We start from the raw sequence: 17221 nt of genomic DNA, 5'->3' as shown, positions 1-17221 counted from the left end.
AACTAATTTTTATTGATTTTCGCAAAAAACATGCGAACCAACATCATATTGATTTCTTGGAAACCCATGTATTTCCAACAATTTTTACACTGTATATATAGATGTACACATATCTAACACCATATATATATATATGGTATATATTTATATATATAGATTTATATATATATGCATATATATATATATATATATATATATATATGTGTGTGTGTGTGTGTGTGTGTGTGTGTGTGTTGTTTTGAAAAAAGAAAAACCGAATGAATTTATGAAATGATCAACGTTTCGTCCCTATTGCAGAGGAAATTCAGAATATTAATTTGGAAAAATGCAAAAGAAAAAAACGATCATAGACCATACAAAAATGAAACGGAAACAGTGTTAGAATCCTACCCATATTGGGAGGGAAATTATGTGTGTGTATGTGAAGGTTGGGTTGTTCAATATTTATATATACACTTTAAAAAAACGTTCAATAAATATGTACACTTATTTTTTGCATTGTTCCATTTAAATATTCTGAAGATGTTCTCTGCAATAAAGACGAAACCTTGATCATTTCATAGATTCATTCGGTTTTTCTTTTTTCAAAACAACATAACGTAAACCATCGATGGTATTTTTATGTTTATATATATATATATATATATATATATATATATATATATATATAGTATTAAATATTTGCATCTGTATATATGTGCATGTTTTGACGCAGGTGTGTCTTTCGCACACGTAATTTGCCACACTAAATACGGCTTTGCGGTATATAACCTCGCTTATTTTTTTAAATGCTTCATCAAGCAAAATAACCCAAACGTTTTATTTAATGTCTTATATGTGATGCTTCCATTTTTCCTGTTTAGAAAACATTGCTTAAAAAATAGTAGGCAATATTCATAAATATTCTCTTTTCTATCGTATTCCGAATTATCATGTAAAATATAAAAAAATGCATTAGATAAGACAATGGAAACCGCCGATCATAAACGTGTTGATTTTATTCAAAAACATACAACGACAACTATCAATTTAAAAACTAATAGTAATATAGTACTCTTTTCAAAACTACTTAAACCACCTTTACGACCCATTTTATTGACAAGCAAACTGCCTTGTATATAATTTGACGCACATCAAATACCGTGGAGTCAGCAATTACGAACGCAAGTTGTTTATATTGCGCGGAACAGTACGAACATTTCCCAATAGGCACACATCAGCTTCGTTAACGTTTCCGAAGCTTTTGATATGAAACTACCGGTAAGTTTCTGAAACTGGTAGAAAAATGTTATCTCAATATCAATTTGACACCGAGCGTATATATATATATATATATATATATATATATATATATATATATATATATATATATATATATATAGTGGTGGGTATGGGTGTTCTTCTTCATACGCGTGTATATGTTAAATTCTAAAAAATCTAAATGAAAAGGCTGACTATTGTTGAAATTTATAATTGTACAACTATTAAGCTTTCTTCTTTCCTGTTTTTTTTTCTTTTTTCCTTTTGCCGGCCTCGTACGTGTTTAGCTTTTTAATTTACTGAAATACCACTGTGCAAGAAGGGAGAGGAAATCGAGACTCATTGGTTAATCTCACAAATATATATTTTTTATTTAACTTTTTTTTTTTTTCATTATTTTAATAAGTTATTGTTTATATTTCTGTAAGTATGTTATTCAATAACATTGCAACAAATGTCAGGAAAATAATTGTTTCGAAATTAGAAAAGTACTATTATACAAAATATAACGTTTATTTTATAAAGTGGATGGTCACATTCACTGCTGCCAAGACAAAGCTTGATTCCTTCAATAATTACAAAAAACCTTCTCTACCACCAATAGCAATGGCCAAGAACACATTACCCGAAATTATTTCCTTTAAGCTCCTTGGCCTAACGTTTAAAGGGGACTTGAACTGAAATAGATTCATTGAGAGCATTGTCATACCTGAAAGTATCCTGTATCTCTATAACACAACCATTCTCCCATGTATGGAGTATTATTGTTCCATTTTGGTTGGTGCATCTGCTACTTATCTCATACTACTTGACAGAGTTCAAAAGAGAGTCGTCAACATGATATGTCCTGAACTATCATCTCGGCTTCAGCCTCTGTCCCACCGACGAAATTTTGCATCCCTCTGCCTGTTCTACAAGTACTTTAATGGTGAATGCTCTGACAAACTACAAACACTTGACATGAACATTCCCGACAAACCCGCAAGTAGCTAAACCCCACCCCTTTACAGTTGAGATCCCTAGCTGTAAGAAAGCTTTCTACTCCAATAGTTGCTTCCCCAGAACTGCTAAACTTTGGAATTCGCTTCCGGGATTCTGCTTTCCCAACTGTACTGACATACAGCAGTTCAAGTGTAACGTGAACAGACATCTTGCCTTTCATTTCCCCTTATAATACACCTCCAACTTTTGACCGCGATAGTAGCCCCCCTAGTTCAAAGTGACACTGTGCTTTGTTTGGGGTAAAATTTTAATGAAAAAAAAATTTCTTTAATTTAAACTACATTTGTCCTCTGAACCTTCTTCTATTGAGTATCATTGTCACTATTTTAATATTCCAGCAATTGTCTCGCATTATGCCAAGGTTCTATTTACCTTTTTAAACGTTTTTCTATCTCTGAAATATCGTGATAGAATCTCTCGCAATGTTCATCAATTTCATCATTAAGGTTTTCGCAAACTTTTTAAAAGTGTTTATTTTGCAGCAAAACTTAACCTAATTCGATAAACAGAAGAGAAATGTATATTACATGAGGTTTTTCACATGAAAATGACAAATTATGTACTTTTGTACAGAGTGTTATTTGAAGTCAGTTTTGAACTCCATCGATTTAATGTATTTTAATCTATATAGTTTTTTTACGAAATTTACCTTATCTATCTACCTATCTATCTATCGATCTATCAATCTATCTATCTTTCTTTCTATCTGTCTATCTCTTTCTCTTTCTCTCTCTCTCTCACTCTCTCTCTCTCTCTCTCTCTCTCTCTATATATATATATATATATATATACGTGAACTTGTCTGTGTATGTGTCTATGCGTGTGTGTGTGTGTACATTTCCCTAAGCAATAACTCTGTAAATTTTATGTCTAGAGACTCGAAATTTGATATACATGTTACTGAGATTTGAAAAAAATCTGTGTAATCAGTTTTCGGCCAGAAATTTGGCTGTTAAGGTGTAAAAATTCCACAATTTTACCGTTGAGAACTCTACCAAACTCCTCCAACAATTTTAGTTCTAAACACTAGAAATTTTAGATATAGGTTCCTTAAACATGGATATAACTTTATTTGAGCCTAAAACAATAAATGTTAAGGGTGTCAAAATAGGGGTCAAATTAAAAAAAAAATTGGCCTCTGCGGTCTCTACCAAATTACTCAGAAAATTTCTGGTCTAAGCATTTGAAATTTTACATGAAGAGTATTCAGAGATCGGGCAAGCTTTTTAATCGGTTTGGGTCGAAATGTTTTAGTTACCAATAAAGAAATGTATGTATGTATGTTTGCATGTGTGCCTAAAACTTTCGACAGAGGTGACGGATTTTATCAAGATCACTATCGTTTTAAATTCGACCTTTCAGACTACAAATATCGAAAAATTGGCTAACAATATTAATATCTTCACCTTCAACAAGGCACTTTTCTATGGGGGGCGCTATTTTCGCCGATATTTTTGAAATTCATCCTCTCCTTCCGATTGTCTTGTCCTTATTAAAACGTAAGTCACTTCCGGTTTGGCGGTGGTCGTAACAGCAAAGACGCCATTTTTTCCGTTCTATTCCCTATTCACGGTACGGGTTCGAGCCTGCCTTCCTACTACCACTTTTTTTGTTTGCTTAACATACACATCCAAATACCCGGGCAGCGCCGGGCTGAAATGTAAGTACATCTATAAAAGTGAACATGCCTGTGTGTGTCTATGTGTCTGTGTGTCTTAGTGTGTGTGTACATTTCCCTACGCAATAACTCTATCTGTTTTTAGTCTACAGACTCGAAATTTGATATACAGAGTACTGAGATTTGGAAAAGTGTTTGTGATCGGTTTTCGGCAAGAATTTGACTGTTAAGGGGTCAAAGTTCCACAATTTAAATATTGACAACTCTGCCAAACTACTCCGACAATTCTGGGTCTAAACACTAGAAATTTAGGTATAGGTTCCTTGTACCTGGATTTAAATTAATAACCTGATTTGAGCCCAAGACAATAAATGTTAAAGGTCATAATAGGCGTCAAACTTTTAAAAAGTTTGACCCTGCGCTCTCTACCAAATTACTCAGAAAATTTCTGGTCTAAACATTTGAAATTTTACATGAAGAGTATTCAGAGAGCCTACTTATCAAGGCCCGAAGGCCACTCAGGGATAAGGGTTATTGCGTGTACAGTAATCAATGAAATAGTATTGTAGTAAGCATTAGTATTGGAGGTTTGATAGTCGTACTTAAGGGCGCGGTTTGTCAGGAGTTTGTTTATCTTGGACTTGAAGACGTCCAAGTTGTAGTCAGGGGGGAAACAGGGCAGCGGCAGAGAGTTCCACAGCCGTGCAGTTCTAAGAAAGAAGCTTTGTTCATGGAATCGACGTTTGGATTTAGGCACAGATAAAGAGTGGGGAAAATATTGACAGGAGTTTCAGCCAGACGGGTGTTTCTCGTGAAAGATTGGCGAGGGGGGACGAGAGATTGGAGCTCAGACGAGCACCTGCCATGGAAAAACGGTAAAACAAAGACAGGCTCGCAACGTCTCTTATGTGGGAAGAGAGGTTACAGGGAAGAGAAAATGGCATCGCCCACTAAATCACGAAGTCTATTTTGTAATCTGTCTTGCTAGATATAAATATTTTATAGTATTATACCACTATCAGCCGGTCACTTAGGTGTGACCGACAGACGTGTTATAGTAAATGTCTTAAAGCGGTCTCATGAAGATATGAAGATGGGCCAGTCATTAGGGTCTGTGTAGCAAGAAGAAAATCATACCTGAGATGTTGGATCTGGGTGTGGCTCCTTTTTTTCTCAAGATGATCTCTTCACCCTGGTGGCATTCTGGTGGGAATCTTCATCTCTTTGTCCTCATGGCCGCCTTTCGACTTTAGACATTTATGAAGGCATTCATGGCAGACACAAAAAAAAAACGACACGCGACACAATTGTAATATACATAAGGTATAACTAACTATTTTATTTTACATTAGAGATACAATATATATTACAAAAAAAAATTAAAGTGGACAATAGGCTTTTCAAAGTTAACTAACCTACCCTAACTAGTGTTGAGGGAGGGGGTGGCCCCCCTCATTTACGGAGAGACAGACTATGCGTCCTCACATCATGGTGGTCGTGCAGGAAAGAGACAGAAAAATAGCAAGGGAATTATGGGAAGGGATTTCTTTGTATCTCTACGCTCATGGCCAAATTACCACTGGTCCATGCTGCAGAGTGTGTTAGAAACAGTGGCACAAAGAAATAGTGCCACATCCCTCCCTATGCAATCCGAAATTTATGAGTATTCATAGATTTCAGAAGTCCCTAATTTTCCGTGAATCGTGCGTCAACCGGCCGTCAGCAATCAATGTCCCAATGCTCTACTTTCCATCAGGAACTCAGTGAAGCTAGTTATTTTTTTCCACCAGGCTCCTGGTAGACTGGTATACTGTTTCAAATACCAGAGAGGGTAATAATCCTCGCCCTCCATTGAGGCAATGACCTCATGATTTCAGTTACTGGATTTACACTTTCTTAAGCAACCAGTATAATATTTTTTTTAATAAAGCCGAATTTTACGTGAGTTCATCACGCCGACCTAAACGTATTTCCCTAAGCCGGATTTTACGTGAGTTCATCACGCCGACCTATACGTATTTGACTAAGCCGGATTCTATGTGAGTTTATCACGCCGACCTATACGTATTTGACTAAGCCGGATTTTACGTGAGTTTATCACGCCGACCTATACGTATTTGAGTAAGCCGGATTCTACGTGAGTTTATCACGCCGACCTATACGTATTTGACTAAGCCGGATTCTACGTGAGTTTATCACGCCGACCTATACGTATTTGACTAAGCCGGATTCTACGTGAGTTTATCACGCCGACCTATACGTTTTTTAATTTAGTCTGCATAACATTATTTTCGTAACTGAGTTTACGCTCCCTTCAGCAACCAGTATAATGTATTTTAACCAAGTCGGAGTTACGTGACCTCATCATGCCGACCTATATGTATTCCAAGTTATTACTTCAGTTACTGGACTTACGCTCTCTTCAGCAACCAGTATAATGTATTTTAAATAAGTTGGGGTTACGTGACCTCATCACGCCGACCTATATGGATTTAGTAAAACCTCGGTCTTCAGAGGTTCGAATCCAATTTAATTCTGTTAGAGCAAGGAGTCTGCCGGCGAGCGACCAATAAAAACTATCCACCACGGAATATTTATTAATTATATAAAGAATTAATTAAGAAGGCCACTCAGCCTTCATGAGTTAGAATACTCAATTAGGGCAAAACATTAAAAAATAAACAATTCATAAACTTGGTATACATTAAATCAATGAAATAGGGTGTTAACAATTTTTTTCTTAAAAAAGAAAACATTTTTAAAAAATTATTTCAGAGCACCTCAGTCACAATTAGAATTTGTTTACACAATGCAAACACATTTCAGTTATTACATTCATAATTAACTTTTTCCGAAATTTCAGGGTACATTTAAAAAGTATGTGTATTTTTTCAAAACTTGATTCACAAAATGACATTAAAATTTAATTCCAAAATTTACAAATTATTTCAAGTATTTTGGTTCATCGTTAAAATATATTTTTCCCCAAGGGGCCATTAAAAATTCCGAATTTATGTTAGTTATTTGCAAAGTAATTCCTTTATTATTTTAAAAACAATCTTCTCAAAAGGTCATAAACTTCGAATAGACCCATTTTTCGTAATACAATTAAAAAATTATTCCAAACATTTGGTTCATTATTAAAATTAATCTTCCGAAAAGATCATAGAAAATTCATTTTGAATCAATTTACCCTTCACAATGAGATTTAGAGACATCCCAAAACTTTTTCATTTCGTCATTATTATTTTTATTTAATTGATTCTTAAAATTCATTTCTTCTGTTAGACCATTATCAAGGTCATTTCGAATTCAGAAACTTTTCACGTTAATTAACTTTTTTTTTTCAAAGTAATTATTTTATTATGTAAAAGCAACTCTTTTCCTAAACTCACTCACAAAGATTATTTCGAATTAATAAACTCCCGCCACACCTGGGAGTTACATTAGTTAACGACCAGTTCTGTATAGTTAACATCTCGAAAAAATTAACGTTTCAATTAAAGATAGATCTTTCTAGACTGAGGAAATCTTTTTTCTTCGTAAGAATTAATTCAATTTTACGTATAACCTCCTCAGTCAATATTTCAGGGACCCCTATCATACGGTCCAATTTCAAATAAACCTTCAATTAAAGAATTCGCTCGAATAATTCTTCCTTAAAAATAATCTAGAATTCAGGAAAATTTCTTTCGTTAGTTAAATAATATTTCCTTAGAAATTATAAAAAATCAGAGAATATTCGAGATGTAATAGCATAATTTTTCTTTAAAAAAAAACTATGAAAATTTCAGATAACTCTTAAAAAATTAACGTAATCAGGTAACAGTTGGCTTTTGCAAACACTCGAAGATTTCAAAAAAGTACTTCAAGTTCTGTCTGAATAATTGTCTCTGTTTTTATTTTTAATAAAAAAAACAATTGAAGACATCATTTAATGTAATTTAACGAAGCATAAATAATTTTGTTCTTTAAACTTGGTAGAAAATTAAAAAAAAAAACTCCAAGTTAATTCGTTATTATATGTCTTCCTGCAATCAGCCATGGGGGTTTAGCTATACAGTTATTAAAACGCAACAGTAGACAGAGAGAGAGAGAATGAGGGGGAAGAGAAGGGGATAGAGACAGAGCAATGCCATTACACACCCCACCACCCTCATAATATCATTACGTATTAACAAAAAAATCGACAATTTTAAAAGTCACTCTCTCGTCCTCACAGACCCTAACAGGTAAGAGAATGAGAGAGAGAGAGAGAGAGAGAGAGAGATAAGAAGAGAGAGAGGCAGCTAGCGTTGTTCTCCCACCCATCCCTCAACACCCTCACAAACACCATGACGAGGTCATCTTCGTTTATCTTTCCCATGTGCGGCCATTGTTTTAAACAAATGAGTGACACCTAGACTTAAACAGTTCTACAGTTTAAAAAAATAACAAAATGAAAAAAACAATCTTATTTTGAACAATTTTGTAAAATCCATTCTCACACAAAACTTTCATATTATGTAATCTAAATTTTTAGTAATGATCTTTTTCTTCATTTTAAACAGAAAAAAAATATCAATAAAAAATATTATCAAATCATAAAGTCCCCTTATGTTTTAGCGTTAATTGTTACCTAACCTGAAAAAGGACATATCAACTCTTCATGAAACACCGTGCCGAAACAAAGTTCCATTTTCTCAAATCCAAACTGAAAAAGTCATTAAAATTCTACAAAGTTCTTACATTTGCAAAGTCAAAAGCATTTTTTTTTAAAAAGTCCTATATTTTTATAAGCCTGAAATAAAGATCAGATAAAAAATGTTAGGTATACTTTTTTCTCTCCCTTTTTATCTTTTAAATTTATTTTTCGAGCTTCGTGTTTGAAGGATTTTTTTCTTTTTCTTTCATGTAATAACAAGATGTATAGCTATACACACATATAGATATATATCCCGAGAGAGACAGAAAGAGAGAAAGCGTGAGAGAGAAAGAGATATTGCATATACTAGAGACAATTTCTTCTCGTCTCTGTTTTTCTTACTTTTTTTTTCGAAGGGTTACTTTCAATACTCTTTTTTTTTAAATCGATCTTTTGTAAACTGTTTTTTTTGTGTGTAGGACACATTTCTTACTTTTTTTTTCGACGGGTTACTTTCAATACTCTTTTTTTTTAAATCGATCTTTTGTAAACTGTTTTTTTTTTTGTAGGTGCAAGACAATTTTTTCTTCAGGTTCTGAATTTTCTTTTTGAGTGCGTTTTTTTTTTGTGCTCGTGTGTACTGGTTTGCCATTTTTTTAAAATTTTGCCAGAAATAATACTTTTTTCCGTTTTTAAAGACAGTGGACCATTTTTTTTATTCGATTCGTCTAGTGGTCATTATTTTTGGTTATGCCGTGGGTTTAAGGGTCGAAATTATATCCATGCTGGGAAACAATATGTCCTGGTCACAGTGCATCATTTATACCACTATCAGCCGGTCACTTAGGTGTGACCGACAGACGTGTTATAGTAAATGTCTTAAAGCGGTCTCGGGAAGATATGAAGATGGGCCAGTCATTAGGGTCTGTGTAGCAAGAAGAAAATCATACCTGAGATGTTGGATCTGGGTGTGGCTCCTTTCTTTCTCAAGATGATCTCTTCACCCTGGTGGCATTCTGGTGGGAATCTTCATCTCTTTGTCCTCATGGCCGCCTTTCGACTTTAGACATTTATGAAGGCATTCATGGCAGACACAAAAAAACGACACGCGACAATATTGTAATATATATAAGGTATAACTAACTATTTTATTTTACATTAGAGATACAATATATATTACAAAAAAAAATTTTAAAAGTGGACAATAGGCTTTTCAATTTAACTAACCTACCCTAACTAGTGTTGAGGGAGGGGGTGGCCCCCCTCATTTACGGAGAGACAGACTATGCATCCTCACATCATGGTGGTCGTGCAGGAAAGAGACAGAAAGATAGCAAGGGAGTTATGGGAAGGGATTTCTTTGTATCTCTACGCTCATGGCCAAATTACCACTGGTCCATGCTGCCGAGTGTGTTAGAAACAGTGGCAAAAAGAAATACTGCCACAGTATATGAAGAATTTTGATATGGCACCTGCTTGAATTATACAATTAACAAAACACGTTTTTATTGGTAGCTATGTACTAAAATTATACATGCCCTGGAAAATGATATAAATGAGGATTTTCTTTTTCCTCTGACTGCATAACGATATATATATATATATATATATATATATATATATATATATATATATATAGTAATTTATAAAATATGTATGGCGATTAAGCTAAACTGAATATTCCGCGTTTTATCCACTCTAGGACTCCTCAGGCGTATGCGCGAATTCTGTGGTTGTTTATCGTTTTTATATAAATATAAATATATATAAAAACGAATAAACAACCACAGAATTCGCGCATAAATCTGAGGAGTCCTAGAGTGGATGAAACACGGAATATTCAGTGTAGCTTTATCGCCATATATATTCTAAAAATTACTAACTAGCTATACCTACGTATTGAACACTTTTGAAGTAAATATTTAAAGTTTACGCATAAATCTATACTTTTGTATATTAATTTTATGTGTGTAAATTAATATATATATATATATATAATATATATATATATATATATATATATATATACATGTATGTGTGCGTGTGTGTGCGCGCGGTAGTGTGTTGGTTGATAACCCGTGCACTTTGGCTCCGCTGATGAGCCTACTATGTTTAAAGACGTTCTTTTACAAAGAGTGAAAATTACATTAAACACCACAACGACATGTCATCAACGTACGCGTGGAAACAGGTAAAAATTCAGATGAATATACAAAGTCACTGAACTTAACTTCGTTTTGCACGTTTCACAACGTTGAGGCAGGGATTTACTGTTTAAAGTCTGGCCAGTCAAACGAACAGAACCCCTTTCCGGGAACAACGCATTTTGATTTACTTCCGCTGGTATCATTTCTGACCTTCCACATTTCAACATGGTTTATGTCATGTAACAAATGTTCTTAAAAAAGTTGTCGCCTAAGAGTTTTGAAAAGGATACAGATTGATATTTAGTAAAAACAAAATATGTTAAAATGTAATGTAAATAGAAAAATAAAGTGTATGGTTATACGTCAGTCCGACTGCCAAATATGCATGAATCGTGTATAACTATATTGCAAATGGGGTGGTACTTTGTTATTCGTAAGTTGCACACCACAACAGACATAAATGAATGCTTGTAATCAATTTTTTTATAATTGCCATTTTTTATTCTTTATTGTTAAAAGATTTTTGTCATCAAATAAAAAAGAATTGGTACATTCAACCATTAGTTTTTAAAGATTTTCTTGGCTTATACTTGTTTTTTGAGAGGAAAATTAATATTTCCTGATTTTCGTGAAGCACCTGTCTTCACTATATACGAATTGATCACTTTCTTTACGATACATAATTCCTCCTTTTACTCGGCGTATAATTTCATTTAATTTACTAGATGCCACTTGCAAAAAGAAACAACTTTATTTTCCTTTCTCGATTCAAATATTCGTGATTTATACTGATTCAATTCTACTTAAAATTACCGGCTAATCACGCGATACATAAAACCAGCTTGAAAACAAAACGTATCGATCGCTTTTATAATAAAAACACATTTTTAGCTTTCCACTTTATTTCTCCTCCTTTTAATTTATTAAATGTCATGTTTGAGTCTATGGTTTTACAATAAAGTGCTAATTGCATTAAGCGGATTTTGAACGAATCGATATCTTTTTTTTTCAATTTCACTACTAAAAGCTCATGTTGTTTTACATTTTCGAAGATTTTTTAATGAGATTTTTTAAAAGTAGTTTTAGACACTTTAAGTTGATATTACAGTTATATGAATGTAATGAATATTAGTACATCCGGCTTTTTACTTCATTGCAAGAATATGATTAGCTTTTTACTTCATTGTCAGAATATGATTGGATTTTTACTTCATTGTAAGAATGTGATTAGCTTTTTACTTCATTGTAAGAATATGATTGGATTTTTACTTCATTGTAAGAATATGATTAGCTTTTTACTTCATTGTAAGAATATGATTAGCTTTTTACTTCATTGTAAGAATATGATTAGCTTTTTACTTTATTGCAAGAATATGATTGGATTTTTACTTCATTGTAAGAATATGATTGGATTTTTACTTCATTGCAAGAATATGATTGGCTTTTTACTTCATTGTAAGAATATGATTAGCTTTTTACTTCATTGTAAGAATATGATTAGCTTTTTACTTTATTGTAAGAATATGATTAGCTTTTTACTTTATTGCAAGAATATGATTGGATTTTTACTTCATTGCAAGAATATGATTAGCTTTTTACTTCATTGTCAGAATATGATTAGCTTTTTACTTCATTGTAAGAATATGATTGGATTTTTACTTCATTGTAAGAATATGATTAGCTTTTTACTTCATTGCAAGAATATGATTGGATTTTTACTTCATTTTCAGAATATGATTAGCTTTTTACTTCATTGTAAGAATATGATTGGATTTTTACTTCATTGTAAGAGTATGATTGGATTTTTACTTCATTGTAAGAATATGATTGGCTTTTTACTTCATTGTAAGAATATGATTGGCTTTTTACTTCATTGTCAGAATATGATTAGCTTTTTACTTCATTGTCAGAATATGATTAGCTTTTTACTTCATTGTAAGAATATGATTGACTTTTTTCTTCATTGTAAGAATATGATTAGCTTTTTACTTCATTGTAAGAATATGATTGGATTTTTACTTCATTGCAAGAATATGATTAGCTTTTTACTGCATTGTAAGAATATGATTGGATTTTTACTTCATTGTAAGAATATGATTAGCTTTTTACTTCATTGTAAGAATATGATTGGATTTTTACTTCATTGTAAGAATATGATTGGCTTTTTACTTCATTGTCAGAATATGATTAGCTTTTTACATCATTGTAAGAATATGATTGGATTTTTACTTCATTGTAAGAATATGATTAGCTTTTTACTTTATTGCAACAATATGATTGACTTTTTACTTCATTGTCAGAATATGATTGGATTTTTACTTCATTGTAAGAATATGATTGGCTTTTTACTTCATTGCAAGAATATGATTAGCTTTTTACTTCATTGTAAGAATATGATTGGATTTTTACTTCATTGCAAGAATATGATTAGCTTTTTACTTCATTGTAAGAATATGATTGGATTTTTACTTCATTGCAAGAATATGATTATCTTTTTACTTCATTGTAAGAATATGATTGGATTTTTACTTCATTGTAAGAATATGATTAGCTTTTTACTTCATTGTCAGAATATGATTAGCTTTTTACTTCATTGTAAGAATATGATTGGCTTTTTACTTCATTGTCGGAATATGATTGGATTTTTACTTCATTGTAAGAATATGATTGGCTTTTTACTTCATTGTAAGAATATGATTAGCTTTTTACTTCATTGCAAGAATATGATTAGCTTTTTACTTCATTGTAAGAATATGATTAGCTTTTTACTTCATTGTAAGAATATGATTAGCTTTTTACTTCATTGTAAGAATATGATTGACTTTTTACTTCATTGTAAGAATATGATTAGCTTTTTACTTCATTGTAAGAATATGATTGACTTTTTACTTCATTGTCAGAATATGATTGGCTTTTTACTTCATTGTAAGAATATGATTGGCTTTTTACTTCATTGTAAGAATATGATTAGCTTTTTACTTCATTGTCAGAATATGATTAGCTTTTTACTTCATTGTAAGAATATGATTGGCTGTTTACTTCATTGTAAGAATATGATTAGCTTTTTACTTCATTGTCAGAATATGATTAGCTTTTTACTTCATTGTAAGAATATGATTGGCTGTTTACTTAATTGTAAGAATATGATTAGCTTTTTACTTCATTGTAAGAATATGATTGACTTTTTATTTCATTGTCAGAATATGATTGGATATTTATTTCATTGTAAGAATATGATTGGCTTTTTACTTCATTGTAAGAATATGATTAGCTTTTTACTTCATTGCAAGAATATGATTAGCTTTTTACTTCATTGTAAGAATATGATTAGCTTTTTACTTCATTGTAAGAATATGATTGGATTTTTACTTCATTGTCAGAATATGATTGGCTTTTTACTTCATTGTAAGAATATGATTAGCTTTTTACTTCATTGTAAGAATATGATTAGCTTTTTACTTCATTGTAAGAATATGATTGGATTTTTACTTCATTGTCAGAATATGATTGGCTTTTTACTTCATTGTAAGAATATGATTAGCTTTTTACTTCATTGTAAGAATATGATTAGCTTTTTACTTCATTGTAAGAATATGATTAGCTTTTTACTTCATTGTCAGAATATGATTAGCTTTTTACTTCATTGTAAGAATATGATTGGCTGTTTACTTCATTGCCATAATATGATTGGCTTTTTTTACTTCATTGCAAGAATATGATTGGATTTTTACTTCATTGCCAGAATATGATTGACTTTTTACTTCATTGAAAGAATATGATTGGATTTTTACTTCATTGCAAGAATATGATTGGATTGTTAAGTCGAATGTTAGAGTACCTAAAATATAACATCAGTGAAAGAATCTACACCCTCCCTCGTAAAAAACTAGTGTGGGTTATTCATACCACGTCGAAAACTATGCGGTAAGCCTTACAATAAAGAATACCAACTTCGACTACAAACACTCATCTACCGGGTTATAACTAGAGTTAGAACAACGGCCTATTCTTTTGATTGTTTTGACTCTCGAGTGTGTATGCGTTCATATCTTACATGCTTTTATATAGAGTGATGTGGTTGTCGGTTTATTAACTGTGTCTAACTGTGTCGGATATACACTCGAGAGTCAAAACGTGTATTTAGATTGAGTTTCCTCGGGGGGATTTTAACACGGTCACATTTAGTTCATGTCAGATAAACAAGACCATTCCCAGAAATGTTATACATAACGTTGATAAGAATATTCTGTTGTCATAGCTCTAGTTATAACTCGAAATAGTTGGAGAGATTACTCAAGTAATTAAAACAAATATATCCAGTTCACTAGGCATATGAAATACAGTAGAAGCCGGCGATACAGTGGCCCAGGATACAATTTTTTCAAGTTACCATGTGGAATATGATGTATTTCCGGATCCCTGTGTACGGTATTTTCCCAGCCTTACGGTGTTATATATAATATTATCTGATTATATACATGTGTATTACTGTATTGTATTTTTATTACAAAATTTTAATGCTGTATCCCGGGATACTGCTATACAGAATAAAAAAAATCATGTGATATTTCATTATTTTGATATCGTGTGCCACATGTATGTTCAAAATAACATTTCACCTTACTTTATGCAAACTATTTCATCCGTCACTCTTTACGTTACATATTAGAGGTCAGCACTAATTTAGATTGAGTTTCCTCGTGGGGATTTTAACAAGGTCACATTTAGTTCATGTCAGATTAACAAGACCGTTCCCAGAAATCTAATACACAACGTTGAGACAGGCGCAACAGATGAACCGTAGACGAACTAGTCTTGTGATTGCGAATGCTTTGATGTTTTCAAGCTGAGAATAGGAGCTTTTTAAACCAGTCCCTCCGGGGAAGCTTTGCAAAAACATAATGCCAATATTGTTTAATCGTTCCAGCGGAATCTTACTTCGATGCATTATCTACATGTACAAGTGTCAAATATAGTATAAGGTTGTTTCGATTCCTCAGTTCAGTCTCGAAAGACAAAAGACACCCCCGTGGGTCGGCTGCGCGTATAATTGTGATGCAAAAGTTGCACACTGCCCAATCGCACTTCACCTGAATCGACATTGGCTGTGTCCAGTGATAAGGAAAAGTCCAGGACGACTGAAGACAATGCCGAGGTAATCGACGAACACATGCAACACCTAGAAGTACTAAATGGTCACCCATTCAGTAATGACAGGTTCAAATTTGCTTAGCTTCGGTCATCAAGCGGAAACCGGTGTGTCGACGTGATTATGGCGTACATACCTTAGGTGGATTATTCTTGCACTATCTAGGATGAAGTTCCTAAAAGCAGCGCCTTCTGCTTTGGGAGGGTAGAGAATATCTTTTTATCAAACGCATCTATTTGGTTTAAATATTTTACGGGTATTAATACTTTAAAGTTATTTAATATAGAACAACATTTATTGTAATTTATTCCCTGTATACAATTTTTTATGTGAATGCTGTTATTTTTCTATCGTTGGAAAAACTTTTTACATGCACACGTTTCTCCAGTATGTATCGTCGTGGCAGATGATTCAAATAACAACTTTTATAAGTTTAACAGACTGTAAAATGCAAACGCCATTTAGTATCTTTTTGTTATAGTTTGTCATAATATCTAAATAAAGAAACAAGAAACATTTCTATTTTCAATTTCAAAATAAGACTTTCTGTCTAATTATGATTATATAGAAAGAAAACAATGTAATGAACTTATTGTTATACGCCCATTTTAAAGATTATAAAGAAAACCAGAATACAGGAATTAAGTAGCAACACGCACAAACAAGAATTTACAAAAGTGAGGATTGTTCGTCTAGCCGAATGTCTAGTCCCGCCTAATGGCCTTGTCTACCGGTATTTTTGTCTATTGATCAGATCATTCATAGGTAACATAATTTATTTTTACCACAACATATTTCTAATACATTATTTAACAGAATGTGTAAACGTGTTTACTTTTATAACCTGCTTGCGAATGAGTGCATGTTTTATATGAATATTGTCTATACATTTGTCTTTCATTATTTTGCGTGAATTGCTTGTGATAATCCGCCTATATTTTAATCCGATTGCGTGTGTGTTATTTATTTTGTGGGTCACCCTTACAACTTCTTTTTCTTCCAAGTGAATTCCATTTGATTGTTATGGACTTCCGTTTCTTGTAATAAATAATTTTATCAAGAATTTTTCATAAGTTTTGGTTTCGGATTCTATAATAGCTAAAGGAACTCAAGTTTTATATATCCATATATATTTTTCCATAAGTTTTCGTTTACGTTCCTATTTGAGCTGATGCATCCTAGTTATATTTTACTTCTGAAATGTAAACGTTATAATATATAATAATATATTAAAAAATGACTCTTAAATAATATATACAAAATTTGCATGAATTAAAATATCGTATTAAAGCGTATATTATGACCGGGCATCTTAGATAAATACTTTTGCAGTTTTAACAAAAGAGCTACGATATTATCATGGTGTCTCCAATTTCGCTGAACATCACAGAATGCCGAGATCAATATATTACATATAAAAG

This window comes from Euprymna scolopes, chromosome 5, assembly GCF_053919585.1.
Source record: "Euprymna scolopes isolate OS-2025 chromosome 5, ASM5391958v1, whole genome shotgun sequence".
NCBI classification, from domain to species: Eukaryota; Metazoa; Mollusca; class Cephalopoda; order Sepiida; family Sepiolidae; genus Euprymna; species Euprymna scolopes.
This window is presented reverse-complemented; position numbering follows the sequence as displayed.